The sequence below is a fragment of the Gymnodraco acuticeps genome, unplaced genomic scaffold (genome assembly GCF_902827175.1).
Source record: "Gymnodraco acuticeps unplaced genomic scaffold, fGymAcu1.1, whole genome shotgun sequence".
Classification (NCBI taxonomy): domain Eukaryota; kingdom Metazoa; phylum Chordata; class Actinopteri; order Perciformes; family Bathydraconidae; genus Gymnodraco; species Gymnodraco acuticeps.
Genome location: NW_022990707.1, coordinates 480,126 through 496,092, shown reverse-complemented (window position 1 = coordinate 496,092; position 15,967 = coordinate 480,126). Strand labels below are relative to the sequence as shown.

General features: G+C 40.1%; 1 long non-coding RNA gene across 1 annotated transcript; it reads right to left on the bottom strand.

The window, feature by feature from the left end:
- Positions 1–12,808: 12,808 nt before the first annotated feature.
- LOC117556303 lies at positions 12,809–14,279 on the bottom strand. The gene is made up of 2 exons (XR_004570532.1): positions 14,025–14,279; positions 12,809–13,861 (listed from the first exon to the last, which is right to left on the bottom strand). It is a non-coding gene; the product is annotated as an uncharacterized LOC117556303 (long non-coding RNA).
- Positions 14,280–15,967: the final 1,688 nt, after the last annotated feature.

The window sequence follows — 15,967 nt, the reverse complement described above, 5'->3', positions numbered from 1 at the left end:
TGGAGAAATCCCCCAACATCTGGAAATACTCAATCACCTTCACCTGCCTGACTTTTAGGCTCTGTGACCGAGAGTTGACCGGTCATAAAACTGAGAACGAGTGCAGCAGCACATTCTTTAAAGGGAGGGAATGCTCATGACACGCATTTTTAAATAATTATCATCCGATAAAACAGACCAGTCTCTGCCAGTCTTTTTTTCTTTTCTTTTTTAATCCGATGACGTTATCAGTGATTTTAAACTGATTAATTACCGAAATAACATCAACCCTGTGGGCGTCGCCATTTTACCGGAAGTGACGTAAACTATGCGTTTGGTGTCGAGGACAAATTGATGTTCATGTTGTTTACTCTAGTTACTCTCTCAATTCTATAGAAATATGCCTCATTGTATCGCGAAACATTGCCACAATTCGGATAGGAACAATCCACGGAATGCTCGGTTCCATCTATTGCCAAAAGGTATGTGTAGGAAGTACGTTCGGAGGCAGTGGCTAGTGAAATGTGCTCGGCCCGAACCGAAAGATCCACAGGCGCATGTATGCAGCGAACATTTCAAGTTTCCGGATGACTACTCTGAGAGTATGATAAAACATAAAATGGGATTTATTAAACAACCATTACTTAATGGAGATGCAGTGCCATCGGTCTTTCTGGTGTCATCACCGACCAGGACACCAGTTCGGCCAGTTGAGAAATCGCCCTCTGCAAGTGTGAAGCGACGGAGGACCAGAAGTAGTGCTAGGAGGAAGAATAAGGTATGTTATGGCGCATTTCCATTGCAGCGGGTAGCCCCGTTTAAACGTCCTTTAGCGTCCAGGCCAGGCCAGTTTTTGGTGGCCTTTCCATATAGCGTAGTACCGGCTAGCGGGTACTTTTCCCCAGTTTTTCCGGCCCCATAAAATCGTGGTTCTAGGGCCAGGGACAACGAGGCTGACTATGCTAAACTAGAGAGGGAATCGCTAGCAAGGGTGGTACTATATGCATACATATTTAGTAATCAAAATCATTGTATCTACTAAGTAGGCCTAAATTGGGGTTGTATTGTTTGCCTTTTTAGAACACTTTATTTTATATTATTTGGGCAGTACATGATATACACAATTGTATTGTTTGCCTGTAGTTGGCCTTTTAATTAATTAAATATTTGAATTTGAAGTTTTGTAGATAGGGATCTTTTGGAATTATCTAGTCTTTGTAATTGTCCGGCGACGTTTCTCAGACTGTCCAGACTGCTTTAATTATCTAGCTTAAATCAGTAAATGTTCTAAAATGTTTGCTGGGGCCCTAACAATACTCAAATACTCCGCCATGTTTTCGTGTGTTTACAAAGTGAACGCATGGATGACGTCACGACCATCACGTGACTACTGAAAATGGCCAAAATGGCAGCTGCCTGACGGAATATACAGGTTTTGATAAAAAAGAGCTATAAAATCATTATTTACCGGGGAATATCGCTGATTTCTAAAGGGTATGATTTAAACATAATGTTTCACTAAATACTGAAGTTTTGATTAATTATCTAATGAGTGGAGCATTCCTTTAAAGGAGATAACGAGTCAGGGTTGGTCGTAAACGTCAACAGGCAGAAAGGTTAAATATCTAGAAGTAAAGACAGAAATATTCTTTGACAGCCCCTCTTGTGCAGCGGTTGTTAATTTCATTAACACCAAAGAAGCTTCAACTGATTAACAACCCCATCTTCTACTTAACTGACCAGAACTATGTCCCAGAAGTTGAATTTACTTAATGCTATTCTCTGATTAAAAAGTGTTTTGAGCAGTGTATTTGTACAGTTGCAAGAAAAAGTATGTGAACCCTTTGGATTCTCCACACATAGCGTTGTGTGTTCCTTCCAATCAACTCAACTTTGGTTTCATCTGTCTACAGAATATGTTGCCAGTAGTGCTGTGGAACATCCAGGTGCTCTTTTGCAAACTTCAAACGTGCAGCAATGTTTTTTCTGGACAGCAGTGGCTTCCTCCGTGGTGTCCTCCCATGAACTCCATTCTTGTTCAGTGTCTTACGTATCGTAGATTCGTCAACAGAGATGTTAGCATGTGCCAGAGATTTCTTTAAGTCTCTAGCTGACACTCTAGGATTCTTCTTCACCTCATTGAGCATTCTGCACTGTGCTCTTGCAGTCATCTTTACAGGACGGCCACTCCTAGGGAGCAACAGTGCTGAACTTTCTCCATGTATAGACACTTTGTCTTACCGTGGACTGATGAACATCAAGGCTTTTAGAGATACTTTTGTAACCCTTTCCAGCTTTATGCAAGTCAACCATTCTTAATCGTAGGTCTTCTGAGAGCTCTTTTGTGCGAGGCATGGTTCACATCTGGCAATGCTTCTTAAGAATAGCTCATTCAAAACTGGTGTCTATTTTTTATAGGGCAGGGCAGCTTTAACCAACACCTCCAATCTCGTCTCATTGATTGGACTCCAGGTTGGCTGACTCCTGAATCCAATTAGCTCTTGAAGAAGTCTTAAGCCTAGGGGTTCACATACTTTTTCCACCCTGCACTGTGAATGTTTACATGGTGTGTTCAATAAAAACATGAAAACATATAATTGTTTGTGTGGTATTAGTTTAAGCAGACTGTGTTTGTCTATTGTTGTGACTTAGATGAAGATCAGAACACATTTTATGACCAACTTATGCAGAAATCCAGGTCATTCCAAAGGGTTCACATACTTTTTCTTGCAACTGTATATGCTTGATATAGCCAATTGTTTTTATTCCAATTAATTCAGTCATATAAAGATGACAGTAAGCCTTATTCCAACATTCAAAATTAACCTATGCACGGTTTGAAATCAACAATGGCTTAGGATGCACCGGCCAGGCCAAGGGAAACTGGCCTACTTATACTATCCAGAGCAGATGTGTTCAGATGTTTCAAAAGGATTTCTACACAAGGCACCTGGACCTGATGGCATCACTGACCGAGGTGTGTGCAGAACATCTGGCAGCTTCAGTCTGTACTCCCCACATGTTTCAAGAAGTCCACCACTCTCTGCCTGAATGACCACTTCTCAGAAGCACTCACCTCCACCATTATGGAGTGCTTTAGTTGGTTGATCAAACTTCTATTACCTCCACCCTCACTGACCTATCTACTTTGGTGTGTTAAGTCGCCCTGCCTGCTACCACATTGACCAAAGCCCTCCGAGCTTGCCATCAGGCTCAGAGACCTTGCACACACCTCCCTCTGTGATTGGACCCTGACGGCCACATCCTCCACCTTAACCTTCAACCCCGGAGCCCCTCAGGGCTGCCTGCTCAGCCCTCTCCTTTACTTGTTCACACACCAATGGCAATGAGATGGCCAACAGAAAGGAGATCAGAGGCTTGACATCTTGGTGCCGTGACAACAACCTTCATCTCAACGTCAGCAAAATTGATTGAGGACAGTGAGCTACAAGGAAGAGGATGCTCCAATCAACCTCAATGGAACTACAAGGGAGAGATACAGCAGCTTCAGGTCCCTCTGGGTTCACTTTAGTCAGGACCTGACCTGGTCTCCCCACACAGATATGATTAAGTCAGCAAGACCAAGGCTCCTGTTCCTCTGCAGGGTGAGAATGTTCAACAGTTGTTTTACATACTACAGCTCATTTGCTTTAGAGAATTTTACACCCGGAAGTAAGTATTCTCTCCGCTTCGCTTGACAAACCCCGTGATAGTCCTCAAGCTCTGTGATTGGATGTTTGAGTGTGCACGAGGGTTACGCCGAGCGTCGAACAGCACTTGAAATGGAATGGAACCACGGCAGACTGTCCAAAACTGGATTTGAACGGGTCCACCCCGTCCCCCACCCCGTCCCCAGAACTACACATGCTGGCTATTGTGTTTCGCAACATGTTCTCTATGGCACGTCTCTACTGGGAATTGTAGTTTTAAAAGACGTTTTCGTATTTCCCATAATAAGAAGTTGCCAGTATTAAACTGTGTACATCCCTGGAGGTTTAGGGGATAGGAAACACTCAAATTTAAAACATATAATTAATAAATGGGTGAAAATTGCTTGTGCCCATAATGGGCAGCATTAATATATACCCACATGCCAGCTAAGGTCAGAAGAGCTTTATTTAACCTGTTAAGCCTGAAGGTCCCCGCCGGCGGGTACTTTAGTCTTTTTTTTCACGACACTGTGTCTCAGGGGATCTTAATATTTAAGAACCTATTAATGTGTTATACCAGATTAACGGGAATAATCTCAGCTAACTGACGATACAAACCATTTTTACCAAAACAAAACACAAGTCTCATAAGAAGCATCTAAATGACCCGAGCGGAAAATGTTAACCTATTACTGCACCGATAATCACACCTAGCTCCCTTATTACTTATCCTAGGTGCACATCCAACACATTGTTTATGATCGCAAGGAGACACAGAATCCAACGGTGCTAACCTCAACACTGAAAGATACAAACTTGCGACGTTATCAACAAAAACGTACATCAAAACAAGTGGCGCTAGGTAGCCCACAACCAGTGCCGGCTGGTGGAAATTATTTTAGGTGGGGCTATTGCAATGGTGAACCACACCATTGCAATAGTGGAACGTGGAACATTTTGAGAAATGACCCCTTAAATTATGACTTCTGGTGATGTTAGAGATATGAGAAGACTGATCAATACCTCCATAATCTTCAGTGTGGTTAGCTATGAATCTTCCAAAACTTCCAAATACCTTGTCCTGGACATAGTTTATACAGTAAACTGTGCAACAGTACAGTAGGCCCACATAAACTGCAGAACACCGGTTCTTTGGGAACACTCAAAATGATTGAATTCCCATTTTAAATCAGGAGACTAAATACCAACATTAAGCAGACACAGACGTGGTTCAGAAACACAGAAATATTAGAAAACAGACCATTAAGGCACAACATCTAATTTGATGGATGCTGTCAAAACTCAACTATATACAATAATATGTGTGTGTGTGTTTATTTATCACGGGCACATAGTATCTGTCCCCAGCTGTTTGAAGAGCAAGCATGGGAAACAAAAGACAGCGTTTACCTGTTTGCATCCAGCTAGTGACACACACAGTTACAATCACACTCCCTGTAATTGACATAATTAATAGATAGTTTAGCTTCTCACCATCATTTGCTGTGGCCCACTGATGTTAACGATCGTAACTGAAAGGCTGCCTGTCAAACGTAAACATTCAGCCACGTGACTCGCAAACTCTTGCGAGAGTTTGACACAAGACGGATCCTTTCTAGCCATAACCCTGCACCGGGCGCTGACATTGACGCCCGGTGATCATCAGATTTGACGACGCTGATTGGCTGAAATTATGTTTCGAAGGCATAGTTTACAGATAGCAACAGTTAGCTGCTAGTGGCTGCTGCTGCTCTGGTTGAGGGCTCCTCTCTTAGTGCCCTGACGAGAGTGGGTAATGATACACGGGCAAGGCCAGGCAGGAAACATGTGACTTATCAGTAACTTTAGAAATCGTAACACAATTTTAAACGAGATTGTATTGTAGATTATACATTTTACTGATACCAATTATATAATATTTACCTTGTTCATTAAAAATTTAAAAAATATAATTTTTTTAAATATATTTTTAATTTGTAATGTGGGAAGAGGTGGGGCGGCCCCCCTAGCGCCCCTATGGGCCGGCCGCCACTGCCCACAACGCTAACATGGCTTACCTTCGTCTTTGTCTGGTCTAAACTGGTCTTCAATAGCATTAAAACGATAAAAACTATGGTGTAGTTAATCCATAGGTTAATCCAATGTGACTGCGTCCCCTTTGAAATGTTCTGATAATCCATAAGCAATAAAACAGCTTTTCCGTTGCTTGATATCAGAGCAGCGATATTTCTCCCCTCTGCTGAGAGCTAGCATGCGCAGAGAGGCTACCTTTTTTTTTAACATGAGTGTGTGCGGGACGATTTCCCTTGGATTCTATTGGCTCTAACGGTCAGAAAGAGATGTCACATTTCAAAATCGAACAAGGGGGGCCAGAGATATGGAAAATCCACCCAAATGGCCCCAAAAGATTGGCTAAATCTGTCTAAAAAGGTCAAATATCACTTGTTTTGAATCAATCTTGATACAGGGTACTTATTATATGTTTTACTTTGGATTCCTAAAGCTTTTAGTCTACTAACCCATCATCCAAGGTTAGTTTTCACTATAAGTACAACATATACCATGTTCAATCTGAATTTTCTTTAAAATAAAAAACATCTATATTGATTCTGACGTTTCTACATCCAACTCACAGGTTTATCATTACTTTGAGAAAAAAGATTATTAATTGAACCCTTTTAGAAGGGAAGATATGGTCATTTGTTTTTGGAATGTCATTTTCGAGCCTGAAACCTGAAAAACAGGCTTGGGGCCTAACAGGTTAACAGCTGGTCTTATGTTTGTGACCCCTCCTGTTGTTAATTGATAAGCCTGAAACATGCACTTGTCAAGGTTCAGAGGCACATTTTGCAAATATGGCAGTAGCCATTGATCATCTTAAGATAAGATATACTTTGTTGATCCCAAGTTGGAAACATTTGCGTTACATCAGCATGTGTAACAGTTGTAAATATGCAGTGGTGTTTATTTGTAAATCATTTAGTATAATCACACAAATTCTGTGTTTTATATTTAATAATTCTGTGTTCTTTATTTATTGATTGTTCAATACCTGACAAGGTCGGAGATGAAAAACTTGGGTCGCAGGTTCCTCAACAGTGCATTACAAGACATCTATCAATATGTGTGTACCTCCACCATTAAACTGTCGTATTCTGCACATTTCTTATACTATCTACATACATCTTATAAGAGTATAATACATATGTATAATATCAGTTAAAATAAGTGCTTTAACATAGTTAACATTGCTGGAGGTATACACACATATTGATAGATGTCTTGTAATGCATTGTTGAGGAACCTGCGACCCAGGTTTTTCATTCAATGCATAACTACACCGTAGTTGTGTATAATATGATATGTCAATTAACCTTAGAAAATCTTGAAAGGGATGTGCAAAATAGCAATTATATACAGTCTTTAATGAACTATTAGTAGAGAATAACGAGTAATGAATATACTTTAAAGGGATCCTATTAATATCTAATAATAAAAATAATGAAATTCAATAACATGCTTTAACCACTAGGTGTCCCTTTATATCAGCTGTGCACCTTTATGGTGTAAATACAGCCTATCTACCAATTGGATCAAATATAAAGTCAGCCGAATTAGTGTTGATACTGTTAGTGTATTCTAGAACCCTGAAGGCAGGAGAGACTGAAAAGAGTCAAGGGAAGCTTATAAAAGTTAACAGCATTTAATTACACAAAAGATGCGGTGGTGTACAAAATGAAATGTACGAGTGGAGGCGCTCTCCTCATCCGACCGGTCAGTCCAGGTCAGCAGGTCGAAGAGGTCATTTCACCTTTGATTCACGGTTTGAAAATGCAGCATTTCGCCACATGCTAATGATAACCGGAAGTGAATAATTTTCAGAATAAAAGTATTAAGTTAATAGTTAGTGAACTTCCGGTTTTTCAGAATACAACTGATTTAAATTAAATAGTGTATTTAATTCAAATTACGCCATATCAACATTGATTTTAATTTCTAACAATCCCTCCTTACATACCCTTTAAGGTATGTAAATAATATTGAAATCAATTAGTTCTTCATCCGAACATTGCATGGTACATAACTCATAAAAGTAAAAAAAATACAAATAAGAATACATATTCATCATAAATATGAAGTTTTTCATTTGTGCATAACTTCTAGCTTAAACCTTTAATGTCACTTTGTAAAATAGCAGCAATTAGCTTGGTATGGAAAACGTCTAACTCCCTCCTTTCACATCATAAATCATCTTCTTACTGTATCTGGTGTAAAGGCACTTGTTCTTTTACAAAGTATAAGAAGGATTAAACTATCTGAAAATAGCTAAATATTACTCTTTATTTACTTTTACTGTGTCTCTGGTGTAATTTATGAATCTCTGCTGGTTCTAGTAGATATAGTTCTCCCCATCCACATTCTTGTTGGTTGTGGGACAGAGGAATAATAATTCAGAACCTACTGATATTTGAATCTTACTACTGGGCATATGTTACAAACAAAAAACATCTTCATGGTGAACTAAATAAAAACCTTGTAATCTTTCTCAAATCTAAATATAACAATGAACTATTCCTGTTTGTGGTAAAGACACACACTAACGTTATGTAATACAATTTCATTATGGATTAAAAAACAACTAAAGTCATCATTACATTACATTGCATTTAGCTGACGCTTTTATCCAAAGCGACTTACAATAAGTACATTCGACCAGGAAGACACAACCTTGAAGAAAACAGAATCATATAAGTATATCAGGTTTCATAGAGCCAAACATTTCAAGTGCTACTCAACTGGCTTTAGGTAATCCAGTCCTTTATTAGTATAAAAGTGCTTCGTTAATCGTTCTAACGCTCGAAGTGGAGTCGAAAGAGATGAGTTTTCAGTTTGCGCCGGAAGCTGTGCAAGCTATCTGCCGTCCTGATGTCAATGGGGAGCTCATTCCACCATCTTGGAGCCAGGATAGCAAACCCACGTGTTTTCGCCGATGGGAAGTTGGGTCCCCCTCGCAGCGAGGGCGCAACGAGTCGTTTGGCTGATGCAGAGCGTAGTGCACGCGCTGGGGTGTACGGTTTAACCATGTCCTGGATGTAGGAAGGGCCAGATCCATTCGCAGTACGGTAAGCAAGTACCAGTGTCTTGAAGTGGATTCTAGCAGTTACCGGAAGCCAGTGAAGGGAGCGGAGGAGCGGAGTGGTGTGGGAACATTTAGGAAGGTTGAAAACCAGACGAGCCGCTGCATTCTGGATGAGCTGCAGAGGTCGGATGGCACATGCAGGTAGACCAGCCAGGAGGGAGTTGCAGTAGTCTAGGCGTGAGATGACGAGAGCCTGGACCAGAACCTGAGTCGCTTTCTGAGTCAGCTGGGGAGGTATCTTCCTGATGTTGTAAAGCGTGTATCTGCAGCAGCGGGTTGTAGCAGCGATGTTTGCAGTGAAGGATAGATTGTTATCTAGGGTCACACCCAGATTCCTTGCAGTCTGAGTCGGGGAAACAACTGAGGTGCCGATGTTGATTGTCAGGTCAAGAGTTGGACAATCTTTTCCCGGGAGGAAGAGCAGCTCAGTCTTGTCAAGGTTGAGCTTGAGGTGGTGAGCAGACATCCACTGAGAGACTAAAGTCATCATGCTGTCAGAGTGAATGATTTCCTGAGTGTATCTGTCCTGTAAGGTACGTCATTCTCTGCTTGGATCGTGTGCAGAAATCCCATGGATTGCACCTGGCAATACGGCTTCGACCTGTCTATTATCAAGCTGAAAAATGAATACAGAATTCCAACATACTGTCATCAAATGTCTTTCTATTATGAAATACAATTAAATGTATATCCCCATAATGAACTAAACAATAAAGTATATGGCTTTTACTTCTAATTCTTTAACAGGCTAGTTACAATATGTTGTCTAAATTAAATTCCGTCTCATTACATTACTATGTTTTAGCTTAACTTAACTGTAATATGTTCTTTCTACATTTCAAACCTTAGTTACTCTAATGTCTGTTAAAATATTACAAAATTGTTTCATTATCACAGGTCAACTTCTTCGGTATTCTATTCTGGAATTACATCTCTCACAGTAGCCCCTTGGCCACTGATTCTGCATCTGTGTTACCTGTTATAATTCAATCAATATTTATAAACATGTCAACATTCATGAAACAGTATCTTATCCCCAGATATGGAGCAGGTCAATTATAAAACTATCATTCAATGCTCAGTTTGAACATCTGGGTTGGGGCGGAAGGTTTCTGTCAATCCTTAGACACATTTAAATTGTGAATTTTACAGCCATGTTGACATTATACATTATACACACTCCCCCCTTTTGACACATGAACTCATGTGTAACAAAACCCTGTAATGGGGAGGGGAACAAAAACTGTCAGGTAAATATTGGTTAGGGACATAACGAACATTATTTACAATTTTACATCCATTATCATTATTTCCACAGTAAACACTTCAGTGAAAATAAGTGTTTCTCTCCGTCCTTCAGATTTTAGTTTGAGTTTTACATTTGCAAACCGCCAACTCCTGTGGGAGTAAAATATCAAGTAGATTAGAAACGGGTCACATGTGCGGTTTCCATTTTTGTGGAATTTTTAGGAAACCTCTCGTTTCCCTTGGAGCTCCAAAATAATATGTTAGTCCAAAAACATGCTTGGTTAGTTATTGTTTTAGAATCATGCAGTTACACTGATCACATGCCGGCATTCATTCACACTCACACCGTCTGGTTGTCACGTCAGGTTTGGTCAGGTACACCCCAGAGTCAGTCATGGACAGTGCTTTTGTCACACTGTCAGTCAGGGTCAAAGGTCATTTGGTCTCGGTCTTTTGGCCATGTCGTGCTCTGCAGAGTCTTTTCAGAGGTAATTCAGCATAGGCGGGTACCCTTTATCTACAAACATATGTCATATGTGGAGCGCCATTCCTTATTCATTCATGATTTCAACTATGATTTTCAAGATGGTTCTAACTTTTCATTGGGACTTCTGCCTCCCACCTTTCCTGAAACTTGGTACAAAACTCACTTCTTAGAGTACTACTACTACTGCAATTCATTTACACCTAATTAGTATTAAAATGTCTAATAGATCTATTTCAGAAACTTGTGTACATAACTATTATCTTGAGTTAAAACATTACTAGCATCTGTGTAGCTCTGCTATGCATTTCATAGCTCATTATACTCATTTATCTTTAATTCTGGTCTACTTAAAAAACAATGTTAAACTCTTTAGCAGTGTGTGGAACCTTGGGTGTCCGAACATGCAACAATTACTCCCTCCTTTATCAAGGATTTAAAACAGAAGTCATTTTATATTTCCATCTTAAAGCCCTCCTATGGTAATAACTATGCTACAATGGTGAAATCAATACTTTAGATTGGAATTTTATATGTGGCTTGGCACCAGCTCTCCCTTTAACATTATCCATACAAATAAAGATTTGTCCTATAGAGTGGTTCCTAAAACTATCCTTTTAATGGTGATCAATATTGTAACAAATTAGATCACTACTTTATTCACACGTAAATACAAATCTAACATGATGAAAATATTGAAGAATATGGTTCTGCTCCGTCATGTCTCCCCCTTTATCCCTCAGTGTGTTTTAGGATGATTCTCATTTTACTTTAATAGTTTCCTCTTTACTGCTATTTTTAATTTACCAATTGATTAATTCATGGTTAATACATCTTTCTGTCTTTACGTATTTATGAAGTTAATTCAAGTTATTTAAATGTGCGTTTTGTGAATAAGTGTGTTTATGTGTAAACTCACTCATTCCCGTTCTCCTTTTCTCCTCCCCTGGTTTTCTCAAGCCGTGACCCCGGCCTCCTCACTTCTAATCGACCATGCCAACTCCTCTGATTCTGTCTTCTCTTCAGTCCATCAGCTGTTGAATCCATCCGCTGTAACTCTTTTAGGCAGCCATTGGCCCAGTTACATCTGCAGCCCCCATCATGCCACTGTTCTTGTACTGCTTTGCATTTCATCTCCTCCTTTACAGTCTCTCTGCTGTTTTTATGGAGGGCGGATTCTGCTCTCATGTCCCACACTTTGCTCTTGTGCCAAATCTCGTGGCTCAGCTTGGAACTTCATGCCCCGTCTGAGGGACTGATGAGAGTATTTCTCTGTATGTCAGCATGCTGTTTGGTTCTGGATGCCACAGGTGGAGATAGTTCTGGCTGCAGTCTTGATGTAGTCTTGTTGTTGTTGTTGGTTCAGCTCTGGTTCTCTGTCTGTACGATGGAGAAGGAGGAGTCTCCTGTTGGGTTAGGTCTTTTGTCTGCTTGGAGGGTCGGGATCGTAGCCTTTCTAACTCAGAGGGGGAGTCCAGGTCTCGGGACGCATTACCTATAAGAAGTCTAGCACACTGATGTTAAATAAATCCAACCCTTTCCACTCTGTCTCTTTCTAATCATACTATCTGTCTTAGTTGTTAAATGCCATCTAAACAACATAATTAATGTCTACTAATGATATTACAAAAATTCACTCTAAAAATTGTTTCATCCATGGTTACATATTTACCCAACACAACTCTTTCAGGAAACCATTTTCTCCTATAAATTGAAAAACTTACATGTTTCCAGCATCACATATTCCACACACTACGAAAGAACATCTCCATATTTTCTCCAATATTTTAAATCCCACTGTTACTTAGAACAATAGTAAACCTGCAGTGTGGTGAATAATGTATTAACTGTAATACTTATTATGTCCGCTAGGGGAGCTGTTTTATTTGTAACTCCTCTCAAATGTATCAACTAGTACTTCCGGTTCATAAACCTACTTCCTGTTTATTTCCTCAAAATATAAAGTTACAATTATTTTCTTTGAAAAGCATGAAAAACAAAACAACTCAATCTACATTCTACACCATCCCTGTGTATTTAATCAGTAGTTACCGGTTGTATCTTTACTCAAACTATTTCACCATCTAGTAATGCTAACTGGCTAGCTAACTAGCTTAGCAGTATAGCATTAACCTCATGTGACTGGGGGAAGGGGAACAATGGGAACACTCAACATCTGCAGATAAAAAAACCACAAAACACAATCTTCATTTATCTTAGCTCTAAATTCTATAGATGCTGACCTTAAAAGCTGATCTCATACCAATCTTGTACACAATCGTTTCGGCTTAGAACATCACACAAAAATATACTTTTTGGCTTAAAAACTCCACACAATATACGTTATTAAACCAAACTACGCAGGTTTAACACATCAAACATATAGACTAACATGAATGGACCCAGTCCAGTGTAAAACAGATCAGGTCTGGTACCTACCCAGAGGTATTTAACACAATGTGGACCCTATCCCAGATAAAATCTAGTGCCTCCCCAGAAGGTCTTAATACTATGTAATTGTTACGTTCCCAATTGGGCTAGGAGGACCAAAAGGACACGACACGACCAGATTGGAATTGGTATACGTTACCGGTGGTTTAATTGTTACGGCAAGTAAGTAAAATGATGTAGGCTACACAAACAGCTTGGCCCAACAACGGGTCAAGCTGTCACTATCCAACAAAAGGGGTCTCCAAAAGAGAGTTGCCCCGCTATACAAAAGGAAAGAAAATCTCACTTCTAAAGTGGAAACAAAACAATAAACAAAACGGACTGTGGAAGAACACAGCTGGTGCGGGTCTACAGGTGCTAATCACCTGGATCTACGCAATCCACACAAGAATGCTGATCTACAGGTGCTAACCACCTGGGTCTAAGCAATACACACAAGAATGCTGATCTACAGAAGCTAATCACCTGGGTCTAAGCAATACACACAAGAATGCTGATCTACAGAAGCTAATCACCTGGGTCTAAGCAATACACACAAGAATGCTGATCTACAGGCGCTAATCACCTGGGTTAGGGCAAAGTACTAAGCAATACTCACAAAATGCTACAACACACTGCTAAGCAGTCGAGCGAAGCACACAAAACACACTGCTAAGCAGTCTAACGAGGCACAGAAAACACACTGCTAACAGAATCACAGAACGAAGGCTTTGTCACAATGAGAGGGTTAAGGCATCTGTCACACAATACAGAGCCTCCCGAATGGTGTCCGTGCCCAGCCTTTATACTCCTCCCCCGGATGACGTGGCAGAAGCGAGCAGGGATTGGGTGACGTCTGTCCAAACCCCGCGGATGTTGAGAGGTCGGGACGGCCAATGATAGCAGAGGAACTGCACAGCTCATTTACATCTACACACAACCAGAGTTAAGGGCACAAGGTAGCAGCGGCTGTAACAGTAATATTCACATTAATCGGGCGGCGCCGAAGATACAACAGAGACGAATAGAAACACTATATACAATCTCCACACCACTCGCAATCACCACGAAATTAAACAGGTAACTGTCTCACCTTTCGTTTAGGCCCAGCCAAAAACTCATTTTCTGCAGCCTAGTGTGATGCTAGCTAGCTAGCTTGCAGCCTTCCCCTCTTTTCCAGCTCTATCCCGCTTCAGAGCCCACCCAGAGACGCCATGTTAGTGTATTCTAGAACCCTGAAGGCAGGAGAGACTGAAAAGAGTCAAGGGAAGCTTATAAAAGTTAACAGCATTTAATTACACAAAAGATGCGGTGGTGTACAAAAGGAAATGTGTGAGTGGAGGCGCTCTCCTCATCCGACCGGTCAGTCCAGGTCAGCAGGTCGAAGAGGTCAATTCTTGGCTTGCTCTTCCTGTTGTCATCTGAGGTCTTCTCCTATTGGCCGGCGTCGTCGGGGGCGGGTCCAATGCAATTCCTGCCTTTTTCTGTTGTTAAATTATATCATTCTGGTTTCTGTGGTTATTTAAACATTCCCTAATAAACGTTATTCAGCGGTAATAAATGAGTGCTAAACCCAGTGTGCTCAGTGTACAACATCACATGTCATTTCACCTTTGATTCACGGTTTGAAAATGCAGCATTTCGCCACATGATAATGTTAACCGGAAGTGAATAATTTTCAGAATAAAAGTATTAAGTTAATAGTTAGTGAACTTACGGTTTTTCAGAATAAAACTGATTTAAATTAAATAGTGTATTTAATTCAAATTACGCCATATCAACATTGATTTTAATTTCTAACAATACTGCAAGGAGACGTATTGTGTGAAAAGAAATGTAAGATGTTGTTTAATTGCTGATATATTTATGATCCACGTCACGTTTTCAGTGTTGGCGGCAGTTCCTCATGTTTGTCAAGAAGTCTTCTCATCAGGGCTCTATAAATAGAGAACTACGGCAGATATGTAATATTTAATGCAGCCGAACCGTGTATTACAATGCCGTTATGTGATGACTTTCAAAGAGAAAAGCAAGCACACTCGGAATAAAGTATTTTTTTTTTTTTTTAAATTCGGTCTGTTTCCGGTATTTGTTAATGACGATGTGCTGTGAGATGTGAGACTGGAATTGCACAGGGGGAAATAACGTATCTTTATATGCGGATTTTGTTGAACTAATACGTTTGCGCTGTGGACCAACACTATAAATTGACGGGGAAGAGGGTAGCAATAAAGATAACACCATTAAACAGTTACACAACATAACAGAAATAATATTGATAGCAGCGTCCCTAGCAACCACCTTGGTAACAATGAAAACGTTGAATGGACACAATTTCCTGAAGTAATCTTCGTAATAACTAGCAAACTAAAGATCATGTACATCCACTGCACACATAATCTGAAATAACAACTCATATTTCTCGCATCAAATGACATCAAAACGCATTTTAATGGCCAAACTAACCTTAAAGGAAGGCTCCAGTCATTAGATAGTTAATCAAAACTTCAGTATTTAGTGAAACATTATGTTTAAACCATACCCTGAAGAAATCAGCGATATTCCCCAGTAAATAATGATTTCATAGCTCTTTTTTTATCAAAAACCTGTATATTCCGTCAGGCAGCTGCCATTTTGGCCATTTTCAGTAGTCACATGATCCGAAAAACTAGGTCGTGACGTCATCTATGCGTTCACTTTGTACAGATGAAGCACTCCAGATCAGACTCAGATGGGTGTGTCCCAGTCAAAAGCCCAGCGGATGCCAGCGGCTGGGGGTGTTGCCAAATTGCTAGAGGGCGTTGCCCAATTTCCCCATTTGTTCAATTACAGGATTTAACCATAAGATGGCGCTTCATTCACAAAATACACAAAGACAACTGGGTGTTGATGAACTTAGTCTGTTTGCAATGTTTGCAGCTCTGCAGTTATGTTTGCTGAATACTGTAGCATTTAATCACTTATTTGTTACTGTATGGTTTTCACAAGCTACTATAATGAAAAAACATCAATATTTCAAATAAAGTATATAGTTTG